This window comes from Phoca vitulina, unplaced genomic scaffold, assembly GCF_004348235.1.
Source record: "Phoca vitulina isolate PV1807 unplaced genomic scaffold, GSC_HSeal_1.0 scaffold61, whole genome shotgun sequence".
Taxonomy (NCBI): Eukaryota; Metazoa; Chordata; class Mammalia; order Carnivora; family Phocidae; genus Phoca; species Phoca vitulina.
This window is the reverse complement of record NW_022589764.1, coordinates 7,284,477-7,300,159: the sequence shown is the minus strand read 5'-3', so window position 1 is coordinate 7,300,159 and position 15,683 is coordinate 7,284,477. Positions and strand designations below refer to the sequence as shown.

The window sequence follows — 15,683 nt, the reverse complement described above, 5'->3', positions numbered from 1 at the left end:
TAGTTGAAAATACATTGTGATTTCTGTGCCAAAGAAATCATGCATTTGTGTGTTAAGTGACAGGGTCATCGAAGGAAAGATTTCTTTGGTTTGTCTCTTAACTTCTTGCAATATTGAAAAGAGAGTTTGGGCTCCCCTGCGGACAGCTGTGTCCGTGGGCACCATCATCCCGAATCAAGACCCATCTCACTCTCCTTTACCTATGACAAATGATACTGCCACAGAGTACCCCCAAGTGTTTGCTATTACAGACCACCTGTCACAAGTCTACCTGCCCGTGAGCCACCGTCACAGAGGAGCAGGCCCCGGAGCGGTGCCACAAGAGGGGCTGGAAGGAATTGGGCAAGAGAAACACGAAATCCCCTGGCTTAAATCAGGCACTGTCTTTCCATAATCATCTCCAATATAAATACAGTGCATTTGCCATTTGCCAATAGTCATCCAAGAGTCCAGCCCAACCATTTCTTTGCTCATCCTGTGTATAAAAGCTATGTGCTCCCTAAGATATGACTTACCTGCCTCGTTTTCAGAAGGCCCGCAGCCCTCTGACCCTGCCCATGCAGATTGAACATGGGCTTAGCAACTTTTACATCAGCAGCCTCTGTCCACAGCCTCTTGCAGCCATGGCCGCTGTGGGCAGGCCCCAAGAGCAAGCTGCAGATGTTGCAAGCCGTCCTGGGCACCTGGTCTGGATTTCCTTGTGCCGCTTCTATCTGTCGCTTCTACCTCTGCTTTTTCCTGCCTGGTGTCTGCTTTTTCCACCTGTCCTTCAGGATTGGCATCCTGGTACCCATGACACTCAGGTGGGAGATCCCCGTGGGAAGCCCAGTCTTGCAGGGGACACGGGTGACTTGGATGTGACGCAGAAAGACTAGCTGTTCTGCCCTCGGCCCATCTGGCCATCAGGAGGTCAGCTACATGGGGATGAGACTTGACATACCTGGCCTGCTTTACTCCAGGCTCCTGATTCAGGGACAGTGTCAGATGTAAGACAAACATTGGCATGAGGATTGCATACGACATGAATGAATTCTGATTGCCGAATAAGTATACTTCCAGTTGGAGGAACACTGCAATGACAAACTCCCATGGAAGTAAGTTCTCCGGAAAATTGCCTTCGGGGTACCCCAGGATTCTGTGACTGTGCAGAGACTGGAATCACCAACTGTCAGCTCTTCTCTAGGTCTGGATGACAGTGCATTTCAAGTCCCACTGGAGGACCCAGCAGGCTGACTAAGCACAAGGACCAACTTTCCAAGGGCCTGCAGTCTGAGGAGGGAGTGACAGGGGAGAGTACTGATTCCAACTTTTGAAAGAAAACACAGGATGAACATTAACTTTAGTTAAATATCTGTAAGATATATTTTTAATGTCAAATAGTCAATTATAATTCAACTGATATATAGTGAGATAAAAATTGCATTTGATTTTGGAGGTGGGGACATTTTGATGTGTTTGGTATGATGGGGTGGGGGTGGGGGAGCTTCGGTGTTTTAAAAAGAACCCAAAGCAAACTAGGAAAGCAGGACACAAAGATAGAAGGGTGCAGAAGGAAAACCACAACCTCAATAAGCTTATGCAAAATTCTGCAATCAGAAATTTCAGAAGGCAGCCATTTTCATGTCTGTTTTGTTAAATGGGGTGGGTGTTCCATTATGGACTCGGTGGTCAGGGTCTAACCTGGGCCCTCCCAGTTGCATGGAGGGCAACTTTCTGCCCCTGGCTGCCCCAGGCTGACCATACCCAGCACCTCTGGTGCTGTGAGTGCTGATGCCCCCAAAGATGTGGTCTCCAGGAGCCCCTTCATGTGCAACAGATGTAAGTGCCCACCACAGGGGAGGGAGGAGGCCCCCAGGGCCACCCTGGAAGAGGCTTGGCCAGTTTTCCAGACTGGTGGGAGCTCAGCTCTGCCTGGAAGGCTAAAATGTAGGAACTGCCATCATTCGATGCTGGCTGTTATATCTGGGATAAGGCCAGGACTCCACTCTATTTGTCCCTGAGCAGGCCAGGCCCCCTACCTGGTGCTGCTGGGGACTAAACCTGCAACCCACAGCCAGCTCTGCCCACCTCTTCCCACTAACACCTTCCCCATGTTTGGAACTATCCATGGGGGTCTGTGAGCCTGGGACACCAGCCTCATCCATATGTGTTCAGGAGTCCTGTGCATGGAATGGGAACACAGATTATAGGGAGGAAGTTGGAAGAGCTCCAGGGCTGTACCATGTCCACATAGCCTCCTGCCACTGGGGAATAACAAGAGAGGAGGCTACCCTGAGAAGTGAAGCCAGAAGCACACCCTGGTGGGGTCCACAAGACAGAGCACTATGGGGGAAGGCCCTCCCACTGTGTGTTCAGGGTCACACTGTGCTGCTCCCTTTGGAGGGTGGTCATTCACCGTGAAACTGACTTATCAAGTCTTAGCTGAGCCCTTTTGATGAGCCCACAATGTAATGAGGAATCAAAAAAGAGAAGTCTGCTCCAGGCAAGTGTGATTTATGGACATTAATTGCAACCACGCTCATTTCCTATAAAGTCGGGATGAAGCTGCTATTGCTGATGCAAGGAAAAGATGTGTCTAAAATATTGGCTGGTGTTGTCAATACTGGGAGCTCTTGGGCCAGGTCCCTTCTGCGTTGTGATGAGGTAAGGCTATTTGGGAAGGAAAATGCCTCCAGAACATAAATCTATTTGACACCGGATATCTACGTCCCATGGGGAGCCAGACCCTACTATGAAGGAGGCCAGAGATGCAGACATGGAAAAAGTAGAGCTGATCCGTACTTCAAGGAGAGAAAGGATCAAAAACTGCCTTGGGTTAAGGCAGGCCCTTTGCTGGAGGTCGTTACAAGCTCAAACCCTGCTCCCACATCTCTCACCAAAACTATAGCTCTTAACAGCGATGTAAAAACAATATTGTCATCTGTGGTCATTTGGATCATGAGCAAAGGCAAAGGCTTTGAATGAGCTTCTGCAGTTTGGCTCAGCACATGGGTTCTGGCCATTCAGCATGAGAATATGTCCCAGGCACTGCTGGTCAGATAAGAGGCCTTGGAGCATGTCAGAGCCCAGTCAAGCCCCGCCTAGATCAGCCAAGCCCAGTGGACCCACAGAGCCGTGCATTAAGAATCAATGCTTACTGCTGCAAGCCACTGAAACTTTGAAATTATTTATTCCACAGCATTATTGTGTCCATCACCAAACCCAGGACTTTAGAGAAGTAATGCTTCTGCCACTGTCTCAGAATTATTTTATGAACCCAAACACCGGCATAGTTTGCTTTCTCTCGTGTCTTCAAATATTACATTACTCTCCAGTCTGACTCAGGGGTTATTTTATTTTTCAAGCTACCTCCTCAGTATATATAATTTGGCCCTAATTTTGTAAAGCATGAATATATATACAATCTCCAGAGATGAGATTGAAGTGTTAAAGTTGGTGTCAGTGGTATTTCTGGGTTGAGGGGTCTAGAGTGACTTGTGTATCACCTTAAAAATTTTCTGTGTTTTCCAAATTTTCTATCATAAATAATTATTTTAGAATCAGATCTATCTGCCTGATTTTTAAACAGGTAAAGTTTAACATAAATATATTTTTTCATAAATATATTTTAAACATGAAGCTTACTTCCTCAGAAACTTTGTGTGTCTGTCAAAAGCACAAACCAGGAAGATGAGTAAATCCTCACCCACTGCAGTCACTGCTCACCTTTTTACAAAAGAGGAAACTGGCCGGAAATCTCAACAAAAAGATTTTCAAGTGTGGTGGGCCTCTTATGCTTAGGATTTGATGGAAGAAAAAATTGTCCTTGAGATCAGATCTTGATTAAATACAATTATGCTTTGGTGTAATGCCAGTAAATCATTGCAAAAATCCCATTTGGACATTTACAGTGAGCAGGGAAACAGTGAGCAAGCCTTCCTAGATCCATTTCTCAGAAGTACATCAGGTAGCCCACTTTCTCTCCAGAAATGGAAAGTAAAATCAGATTTATCTAAAAGTCACCTTTTCCATGAATGTGCCTAAATGGGTATGTGAGGTTATGAATAATACCTTTCTGTTTTAGAACCTGCCCAAATCAGAGTGATTGTCCTTCCTGGATTAGACTAGACTCTCTTTCTCTGAAGTGCAATAAAAGATGGAAATTTCATAATATCAAGAGACAGAGACCACTGTCCATTGCAAGGCTGAGGAATATCCTGATACATCCTTTAGTCTTTGTCAGGGAAACAGAACCACTGGGATGAGGGATCTATGATGGGAACAAGACCTTACCAGCTACCAGAGGAACCAGAGAACTGAAGGTCTGAGAGGGGAAGTTGGAGGATCAGAGGGCTGACCAATAAGCCAGCCTGACCAATAAGTCAAGCACATGCCACCACCAACATCCATGAAGGGGGAGAAGGAGTCTACGGGAAGCTGTTCCTTGTGTGGGTTTTCAACCAAGCATCTGGAGGTGGTCTGGGGCTGCTGTTGGGAGCAAGAGATGGACATGTGGCAGAGGCAAGCGAGGATGAGCAGGATCCTGCTGAGCCACTCCATGTGCATCTGTTCCCATATCTAACCATGTCAACCTTCAGAGAGTAATGGTGGCTGCCCATTGGCCAGAAGTGGCTCAGTCCATGCTGTAATGAAAGATGGGGAGGTGAAAGGAAATCTGGCTCTGTCAGTGAAGAAGAGTGGCTATTAGACAGGGAGCCAAGAGTGCCTGTGACAGAACCAGATAATTTAATTAATTCAAATAATTCATGGTTGTGGGGGACTGATGTGGGTTAGCACCATCCCTGGCCTTTCCCCACAAGATGCCAAGAGCACACCCTTTCTCCCAGTGGTGACAACCAAAAATGTGTCCAGACATTGCCAAATGCCCCTGGGGTGGTGGCAGGCAAAGTCATTCCAGTTGAGAAACTTCTGCATCACAAAGGATTGAACCAATATTTTAGAAGGTAGTAATGTTTATTCAATCATATTGGTCTAACCAGAAACAAGAACAACAACTTGGTTTTTAATAATTTTTAATGAGAATGAAGGTGCTTCTGTGCAATTAATAAACAACAAAGAGACTTTTAAAAATATTTTATTTGATCTTTATCTTTAAAAAAATTTTTATTGAAATAAAGCATATATAGAGAAAAAAGTATAAATCATGATAGTCTTCTGTTCAATGGGTCATCACTTAGAGGACACTCTAAGTTAAAACTATGCTTTTTACATCTGTTTCAAATGTGTCAAAATGGAAAGCTGTATTTCAACCATAAGTGGTTCAAACCAGCCAACGCTGATAAATGTCTAAGAATCCTAATGTGCCAGACTCTTACTGGACCTGAAGACCTGAAAGGGAAGACTCGTTCCTGACCAATGACAAGAGGGACCTGTGTTTTAAGCCTTGTATGGACTTATGGACTCAAGCCACCTATTCCATTGTACAAGCTTTAATTCTTGATTAGTATAATCACAATGAACTGACCTTTTAGCAAAAAAAAAGCCCTAACATTTTCCTTCAAAGAGCCACTCAGTGGCTGTCCCCACGGGTGAGTATACTATTGCTTGGCAAGTAGATAAATCCAAGATTCTATTTTCTCAGTCACTGGGGAGCTCATTTCTTTCTTTTAACAATCCTGAAGGTTCCACCAATATTGCATTGTAGATTCTGCTCATCTGGAGCAGCAGATAGCCCAATGCAGGGAGTGTGCCCATAGTCAGGGAATCTGCTGCTTTTTTGGTAGTGAATCACTCAACAGCAGTAATATCTTTCCTTCTTAGTCATCACTAGAGTCCTGGTCAGCAATATTCATCGCATGACACATGGTATGAGATTTTATTGTGATGCTGAAGTGTTGATTGAGTCTCCAACTTTAACTTGTAATCTCTTAACTATCTGCTGGAAGAAACGTTCATCACTGGGCCTGAGAACAAGAAGTTAATTGAGCTACTGAACATCCGGTCCAAACTCTATCTGCAGACTCTCCGTAGATCTAAATCTTGTGTATTCTAATTATTGACTGTATCTTCTCATTCAAAAACATATCAACTCATAAAAACCAATGCTGGCCAGAATACTGGACCACTTTTGACTCAGAAAGTCTGTGTCATTTGTTACACTTACCACAGTTGTCTGTGATTTGTCTCTCTGGGTGTTGTTCTAAAAATTCTGCAGAGAGTTTGTGGTTGGGCTGTGCCTCACTCCACACCCACTCAGGGACCAGTGGCTACCAAAATGCTGAACTTACCTTGACCATTCAGTTGAGAAAGCACCGTGTTATATACTTCAACACTTAAAAGTCCTGCCTTCTGACTAGAGAAGGAATCCCTTCTGTTGTGGTTCTTTTTTAAACATTGGGCCTATGAACTGAAAACAAATAGTACTTCCCCCTGGGGGTCTCTGGATTCTTATATGTATACTCATGATAATGCTAATTCTTTTGTTTACTTGGTAAAGTGGAGGGCTTTTGCCAAGGATAATTCAGTGATATAATGATCATTATGAGGGATATTTGATTTTGTAAGATTTTATATCCATGAGGAGCACTGGAAATAAGACAGGATGAGATGCCAAGTATACAACAACCATTTTTTAAATGGTATTCAAACATTTATAAATGCTGAAATGATCCAAATTGGACTTTTTGAAAGGTCCTTTAGCAGGAGTAAGGAGAAAGTTGATCAGGAATTTCTCTGATCCCTCACATACTCCAGCAGCTCCCCAAAGTCATGGAGTCTCTGTCATCCTGCTTCTCCATTATTTCTCCCCACTTCACTTCTCTTCCTCCTACTCCCCTGACACCTCTTGTGAGGAAGATAGCTTATGCCATACCAAATCCCTTGTTCTGTGGGTGGGTGGAGGGGACCTCCCCAATCTGACTCAAACTCTGAGATATCTTATCCTCCTATCCTGGCAACCATACTTGCAGGGCACATGATGTCATGACTCAGTTTCCCTTCAAATCTTTATTGCACCTGTCTAACAGTGTTTATGCAGTAGTATTTAAACCTTGGACCAGAGTATAGTTTAGAGCTATAATAAATGAATTCCCAAATCCCACTGTGGGAAAAAAGTTACTGAATAATTTAGATGTTTATTAGATACCTACACTCTAGGCCTTAACTTCAGCTGATTAGGCTAATTGTCATTACTTTGGAAGGAAAATCACAGTTAGATAAGGCAAGATGTAATCCTAAGGACTCTCCAAAGGTTATAATGCCTTTGGTATTTAGAAAGCCTAAAGTGTGCTAAAGAAATTGATAGGAAACTGCTCCAGGATTTACATGAAGTTATCTTGGTTAAAATAGATTGGATCCAAATTTCAATCCATTCAGAAAATATTGGAGATGTAAGATATAGGTTAACTTTTCAGTTATTTATGCAAGAGTTGTATATAACACTTAACATGGTTAAAAAGATAAGTGTTATGTATACTTTACTACCATAAAAAATAAATAAAATTTAGGCTGCATAAACTTTAAAAAAGTCAGGCATATACTTATAAGGTGCAACTATATCGGTGCTTAGAGGAAAATTTAAAGTTGTAAACACCTATGTTAGAAAAGAAAAAAATCTCAAATCAATAACCCTAAACTTCCACTTGAAGACAGTGGAAAAGAAGAGCAAAATAACCCAAAACAAGCAGAAGGAAGGAAAGAATAAGAATTGGAGAGGAATTTGATGAAATAGAGAACAGAAAAACTCTAGAGAAAATCAATACAACCAAAAGTGAGTTCTTTCACAAGATCAACAAAATTGACCAACCTTTAGCTAGATTGTCCCAGAATAAAAGAGAATAGAATTACTAAAATCAGAAATGAAATCTTTACTACCGTTGTACAGAAATAAAAAAAAATCATGAGGCCATACTATTAAAAACTTGTGTGCCAACAACTTAGATAACTTAGATGAAATGGAAAAATTCCTATAAATACCCAGACTATCAAAACTGACTCAAGGAAAAAAAAAAAAAAAATATATATATATATATATATAAAATCTAAAAATACATATATAAAATCTAAAAATACATATATAAAAAAAGAGATTGAATTAATAATTGAGAAAAACAAATACTTCCCACAGAGAAAAGCCCAGGACCAGATGGCTTCACTAGTGAATTCTATCATTTAATGAGGTCTGATCTTTCATACATCTTCTAAAAAATAGAAGAGGAGGATAAGCTTCCCAACTCATTCTATGAGGTCAGTATTAGCCAAAGCTATCACAAGAAAAGAAAACTACAGACCAATATCTTTTATTAATACACATGCAAAAATCCTCAACAAATTACTAGTAAATGGAATCAAGCAATGTATAGAAAGGATTACACATCATTACCAAGCAGGATTTATCCCCGAAATGTGATGTTGATTTAATATCCAACAATTAATCATTGTGATATAACACATCAGTAGAATAAATGATAAAACATATGATAATGGTAATAGATGTAGAAAAAGCGTTCAGCAGGATTCAACACCCTTTCATGATTTAAAAGAAGATAATGCTCTAAGAACTAGGAATGGAAGGAAACTTCCTAAACCTCATAAAGGGCATCTATGAAAATCTTTCAAACTAATATCATACTAAGTGGGAAGAGACTGAATGCTTTCTCCCTAAGATCAGGAATAAGATAAAATGTCTGTTCTTGTCACTTCTATTCAACTTTGTACTGCAGTTCTAGCCAAGGCAATTAGGCAAGAAAATGAAATAAAAGGCATCAAAATTAAAAAGAAGAAATGAAACTATTTATAGATGATATGATCTTGTATACAGAAAATACTAAGGAGTTCATGAAAAAATTAATATTATTAATATTAGAACTAATAATAAATGACTTCAGCAAAGTTTCAAGACACAAGATCAATATGCAAAAATCAACTGTATTTCTATTCATCAATGAGCAATCCAAAAATGAAATTAGAAAACAATTCCATCTATAAGAGCATCAAAAGTTATAAAAAATAGTTAGGAATACATTTAGCTAAAAAATGCATAACTTGTAATCTGGAAAACTATAAAACATTGTTGAAAGAAATCAAAGACTACCTAGAAAAATGGAAAGACTTCCCATGTTCATGGATTGAAAGACTTAATATTGTTAACATGGCAATCCCCAGATTGATCTGTAGAATCAATGCAATCCCTAGCAAAAGCTCAGCTGACTTATTTTCAGAAATTACAAACTGATTCTAAAATTCTTAAGGAAATTCAAGAGACCAAAAATAATCAAAAAATTCTTGAAAAAGATCAGAATTGGAAGATTCACAATTCTCAATTTCATTACTTAACACAATACTGGTAAGAATGTAAACTAGTGCAGCCACTTTGGAGAACAGTCTGGCAGTTCCCTAGATAGTTGCTGTACCCTAGAGAAATAAAAACATACGTCTACACAAATACTTGTTCACTGATATTCATAGCAGCATTATTCAGAATAGCCAAAAAGTGGAAACAACTTAAATGTCTGCCAGTTGTTGAATGGACAAATGAAATGTGGTAAATTTGTACAATGGAATATTTTTTGGCAAGAAGAATAAATGAAGCACTGATACATACTACAACATGGATGAGCCTTGACAACATTATGCCAAGTAAAAGAAGCCAGTCACAAAGGACCACATATTGTATGATTTTATTTATATGAAATGTCCAGAATAGGCCAATCTTTATAGATAGAAAGTAGGTTAGTGGTTGCTGAGGGCTGCAGGAGGGATAATGCCTAAGGGGTGCAGTTTCTTTTTGAGACAATGAAAACGTTCTAAAATGGATTGTGGTGATAAATGCAAAATTCCGTGAATATACTAACACACCTTTAATAATGCACTTTAAATGGATAGATTGTCTCGTATATGAATTATATTTCAGTAAAGCTACTTACAAAGAGTTGGATATAGACAGGGAAGCAAACCACCAAAGGGCTCTATCTGAACAAGTCATGATAGCATTGAGTCCCCAAGTTGCTGAATCGCTAAGAAGAAATTGGGCACACTGCAATCTTAGAGGACCTGCAAAATAGAGCAGGTTGTTATCAGAGAACACTTAGAGATGAAGAATATGGAAAAGGAAAGAAATCCAGGGCCCTCCAATTTAGGGAGCTCATACCAAACCTGAACCCCAGGGATGATAAAACATGCAAGAATTCTGGTTCTCAGTTAACCCAGAATAAAGTCTAAAATGGTGGGAGAAAAAAAAAATAGAAATACTGCCAACGGCAGGGACTTTGAAAAAAAATAATATGTCCAGCATCAAAGGAAGACTCAAAGGCAAAAGTATCTGGGAAAGAGAAGGCCAAGTTTATGGGCCAAGAGCAAGGGGGTCAGATTTTAGAAGCATTTACTCTTTTAATATAAAGCACAAGTGTTTAAAAGAATGACAACAAGAACCACACACACGCGCACACACACACACACACACAACTCTTGCAATATTGCCAAGGTTGGCACATACACTATAGTCTGTTTTTAGTGAGAAATCAGTAATTTGCTCACATGTTTCCCACTGTCATATTCATAAACACCCCAATAGTTTTGTGGGAAATGCTTGCTATTTTATTTATTTGGGGGGACTAGAATAAGATGTGGAGACCCTGCTTTTTTTGGTTTATCTCAGCATGAATTATGTGGGGTTCTTCTTGACTGTGACTTGTCATAGTGGAGGTGGGACAAAATATCAGGTTTATGCTTCCACACCAGTCTCATCTTGAAAGCAAAAGTGCTAATTGTAGCCAAAAGAGCTTCAGGGACTTAATTCCAAAGCCATAAAAGTGCAGAGCTATGCTCCTTGTTTCCTCTTTCAGAAAAAAGAGAAATTATTTTATTAATTTCCTTTTGATGCGTAAAAATTTAGCAGCTTAAAACAACACCCATTTATTATTCCACAGTTCTGTAGGTCAGAAGGCAGTTGGCTCAGCTGGGCTCTCGTCTCAGGATCTCACAAAGCTGAAACCAAGATGAAGGCCAGGCTGGGTTTTTAGCTGAAGGCTCAGGGGAAAAATCCACTTTGGGAGCTTGTTCAGGAAGCTGACAGAATTCAGTTCTATGCAGTCGTGGGAAACTGAGGTCCTGGTTTCCTGTCTGATTGTCAGCCAGGTGCCAGGGGCCAGGGACCAGGGACCAGGGGCTGTCACATTCCTTCACATGTGGCCTCTCCTTCCCACCCACAATGGCACCTGGATTCTTTCTCATTCTTGGAATTTCTCTGACTTCCCTTTTTACCTTCCTCTTCTACCTTCCTCCTCTCCCATCAGCCGGAAAAAGTCCTCTGCTTTTAAGGACTCATGATTAGATTAGGTGCACAGAGAGAATCTCTGAATCCTAATGTCACCTGACTTGGAACTTTCATTACAACCACAAAATCCCAGGCAGCACCTAGATTCATGTTTGACTGAATAACCACTGACAAGACTCCTGGGGCATGAGGGCATTATTAGGACCCTGCCTACCACATCTGTAAACATAAAAGAGACAAAAAGGCCAATTCCTAGTTGACACAAGGGTTACCCTTTCTATCCTGAGCCCCACTGTAATAAAACAACCAGTCACTCAGAGAAATTGATGTGTTACAGTAGGTATTCCAACCCACTTCCTTTTCTACACATACTGAGCCTTTGACTACCACATTAGGACCAACAGAAGAACAACACTGATTACTCCTTCGTGCTTCCATGCCTGTCAGCTACCTGGCAGAAGCCTTTTATATAAATGTGGCTGTCAGATTAAGTGCTCACCAGAAAGATTATTCTTAGAAAATAAAAAACCACTAGAAACACCATTTCACAGCATATTATTTCTGCACTTGACTTTCTTAAACTGGCCTAGACAATGACTCTTGGAACTTTAGATCCCTTACTCCAACTGGCACATGATAATTTATGAACAAAAGCTCTACTGATGGAAGGAATATGATGGGGACAGGTAGATCCTTCTCGATCACTGTCTATGCCATTTTAATATCCTCTGAAATCAGAAGTTATTCAAGGAATAAACCGTCATAGATCCTCAGAACAACCACAACAAATTCCTCATACAAGTCTAAGCACAGCCTCCTTACAAACCTAGTGGAAAGGGATATTAGTTTGTGCAAGACTTCAGAGCCATTCATGGAGTTATTCCCAGGTTTCCAGAAGTGCGTAATGTTCTTCTCTTACCACTTCCACTTACAAGAAAATAGTTCACAGTACTGGCCTCGCTCACCGTCATTAACATTTTTGTAAATAGAGACAGTTGATAGGTTTTCCTTTATTTGGAATGACTAACAATATTTTTGGTCAGTAATGCCCCGGGGATTTACACAGGCCCCTTTATATTCCTTTCAGCCTTTAAGTAATAATTTAAAAAAGGTAACACTCCTAAAAGGTTAAGATTTCATTCAGTATAGAAGACCTTACCTCATATTTACCTTTCCTGGAAAACAAGGATTCCATTTACCTCTTGGAAGAGCAAGTCGCTGAATATGGTAAAGCCTGAAGGAAAAGTTACAATTTTGCCAAGAGGTGGTATATTAGTTAGGAGGTGACCTCTCCACCAAAGAGAATACTCTACCCCCAAATTGGATTACATGGATCCAGCAATATCTAAACCCAACAACTAGATGGGAATTGATAGGATTTGCAGAACTTAAGAGGTATTATAGGCAATGGGTTCCCAACTTTTCCAGACTAACTCAACTCCTTCAAGAACTTACCAAAAACAGGTAACCAGAATTTACTTGAGAAGCTGCAACTGGCTTTGTCACTTCGAAATCTAAATTATAGGTGACCTCAGGGCACCTGGGTGGCTCAATCGTTAAGTGTCTGCCTTCGGCTCAGGTCATGATCCTGGGGTCCTGGGATCGAGGCCCACATCGGGCTCCCTGCTGGGTGGGGGGCCTGCTCCTCCCTCTCCTTCTGTCTGCCGCTCCCCCTGCTTGTACTCTCTCTCTCTCTCTCACTAATAAAAAATAAAAAATCTTTAAAAAAAAAAATACATTATAGGTGACTTCAATCCCAGGTCTACCAGAAAAAAAAAAATAAATGAATAATCATAACCTTATGTCCTTTCAGTACATTTCATTGTGCTGAAGCAAAAAAAAAAAAAAAAAAGGGTGTCAGGAGGGTACCAATGATAGAGGCTTTGGCTCAACAACATGGGAAACACCACCTCCTATTTAGGTATTTCTCTAGATTCAGTGGCTAGTGTCTTCCTCCCTATTATGTGCCATGACTGTGGTTACAAAACTGGTAGATGCTCCTGTGGATGTCACCCTTGCCACAGCACTAATTCTACAGCATGTGGATGCTGTTCAATCCTGACTACTAGCTAGCAACATGCAGCATTGCTCAGTAGGCAGATTAACCATGACGGCTATTGCTGGTCTCTTGTATGACCATTTGTCACTGATACAATCTCAAACCTGCAGTGCTCCTTCCACCACTTGATGAAGGAGAGCCTCATGCTTCTATAACAGCAACTGTAAAACTGAGTGTCCAAGAGGAAGGTCAAGTTGATGTTTCCCTAGGGAATGTGGAACAAATGTTCTTTCTAAAAGATCAACATCGATACCATGGAGGGTAGGCAGAGACTATGTAAAACTGGGTAAGAGGATAACCTTCCACCCAAAGCTGGGTCAGCCCAAGTTTTGGAACTAATAGTCTTGACCAGAGCAGGTGTCCAAAGAGTACAAGCTAAGGCATGTAGTGAGAGCAGTGGTAAAGAAGGTGAAGGGAGTGCACCAGTAGATCATTAAACAAAATAAGTGGCACTATTGTCCTTGCTGATAGGACTTATTTCTGATGAGACAAATATAAGAAAATGAATATATTTATACATAAAATCTGTTCCAGACGTAGGATATTCAGCCTCAGGTTCAGAAAAAAAAAAGAAACATTTGCTAAAATCAAGTTGTTCTGTCAATTTCAATGGGTCCTAAGGCAGCTAAGATGGCCCTTTGGTTGCACCCCAAAAATGAGGTAAAATTTGACCAAAAAGTAATAACACTGCTTTCACTATGAATAAGCATTTATGGGGGAAATTTCTCCTTGGTCACTAGAGATGTGGAGGGCTTATGCCGAATCTGTACCATCATACCCCAGAAAAAAAAAAAACCACAACTGTGAAGGTGGGATACATATGGGTCTGAGCCACGTCCCAGAGGAGTTTCAAGCACGTAAAGATGGGCTTCATCCAATTACCCAAGTCACAAGGTTATGAATATGTGCTCGGGATCACTTAAAAATTCTCTGGATGGTGAAGACTTCTCAAGCAGAAAAGCCATGCAAGGACTGCCATATCTACACATATTGTTAGACAATGTTTTTTCCCACCTGGGGGATACTATCCCTACTCCCTAGTGTGAAAGGTACTGGGACAGTCATGAAGGAACTTGGTAAGGTGTTCTCGTTTAATCAAAATCTTATTGCCCCTACTCACCACCGTTTCCAGGAAAAGTAGAGGTACCAATGAACTCTCAAAAACTTTCAGTTGGGGCTTGCAGGAGCAGGAAGGGTACAGTGGTACATCTTTGTGGCAGTCTGGCTTTTTTTTCATTTCAGCTGCGGCGGTTTAAAAGCTGAGGGGATATGGAAAAGAACTGCCACTTCTAGCCCTCTTTCTCCTGAGTTTGTGACTCTGAGGTCCAAGATGGGCAGTCTGCTCTGTTTTGGGGAGGCTCCCAGGGCATTGGCAGGGCAGTGGCCCAATGAATGGCCCAGAGAGGCTACTGATTGGCCATCATCCCCAGAAGTCTGGAAGTGGCCAAAGCCACTGGCGCTGGTGACCTTGGTGGAGATCATTTGTCATTTAGCTATGATGCTGCCAAAGAACATAAGGCTCAAAATACATTTGAAGACATGGAGAAAAATTTAGGTGGAGTTTATCTCTTGGTAAATGCAGCTGGAATTAACAGGGATAGCCTTTTAGTAAGAACAAAAGCTGAAGGTATGATATCTCAGCACATTCTAATCTCTTGGGTTCCGTGCTGACTTGGAAAGCTGCCAGGAAGACTATGATTCAACATCAAAAAGGGTCTATTATTACTGTAGGCAATTCTGGCCAGTCTGTGTACAGCTCCAGTAAAGGAAGATCTTGCACATACTCCTGCTAAAGGAGTAACAAGAAAGAAAATTACAGTGAATGTAGTTGCGCCAGGATTTGTTCACACAGATAGGATGAAAGACTTGAACATTTAAAGAATAACACCTCTCTTGGTAGGTTTGGAGTACCTATTAATGTGCACAGGACATTAATAGGTTTTAGAATCACCATACATGGCACTTGGGTTGTGCACCATGTATGGTCATGCCTGGTTGATTTCAGGGTCATGAGTTAGAATCACCATATGTTACAGGGCATGTGCTGGTAGTGGAAGGGGGATTACAACTCATGATATAATTTATACAGTATTAAGTTATAATAAAGATTAGAATCAAGGGCACACTTTTGTTTGACTCTTGATTTGACAGTCATACCTACATGGGTGACATTTGCTACAAATGTTCATTTCCATTTTTATATGAATGTGTGTGAATATGAAAAGAAATATTCATGAAATATTTCATGAATATGAAAAGAACAACGTGTGACCAATTGTGTTTTCTAAAAGGTATGTACCAATTGAACATAATAATAAAAAATAAAATAAATAAAAGGTATGTACCTTATAGTCTGTAGCAATTTTAATAGACAGACATTTTGCAAATGATATAAACAGGTATTATCTTAAT

General features: G+C 40.7%; 1 pseudogene; it reads left to right on the top strand.

Moving 5' to 3' along the window:
* Nucleotides 1–13,525: 13,525 nt before the first annotated feature.
* On the top strand, nucleotides 13,526–15,351 carry LOC116623811 (annotated as a pseudogene).
* The last annotated feature ends 332 nt before the right edge of the window (nucleotides 15,352–15,683 follow it).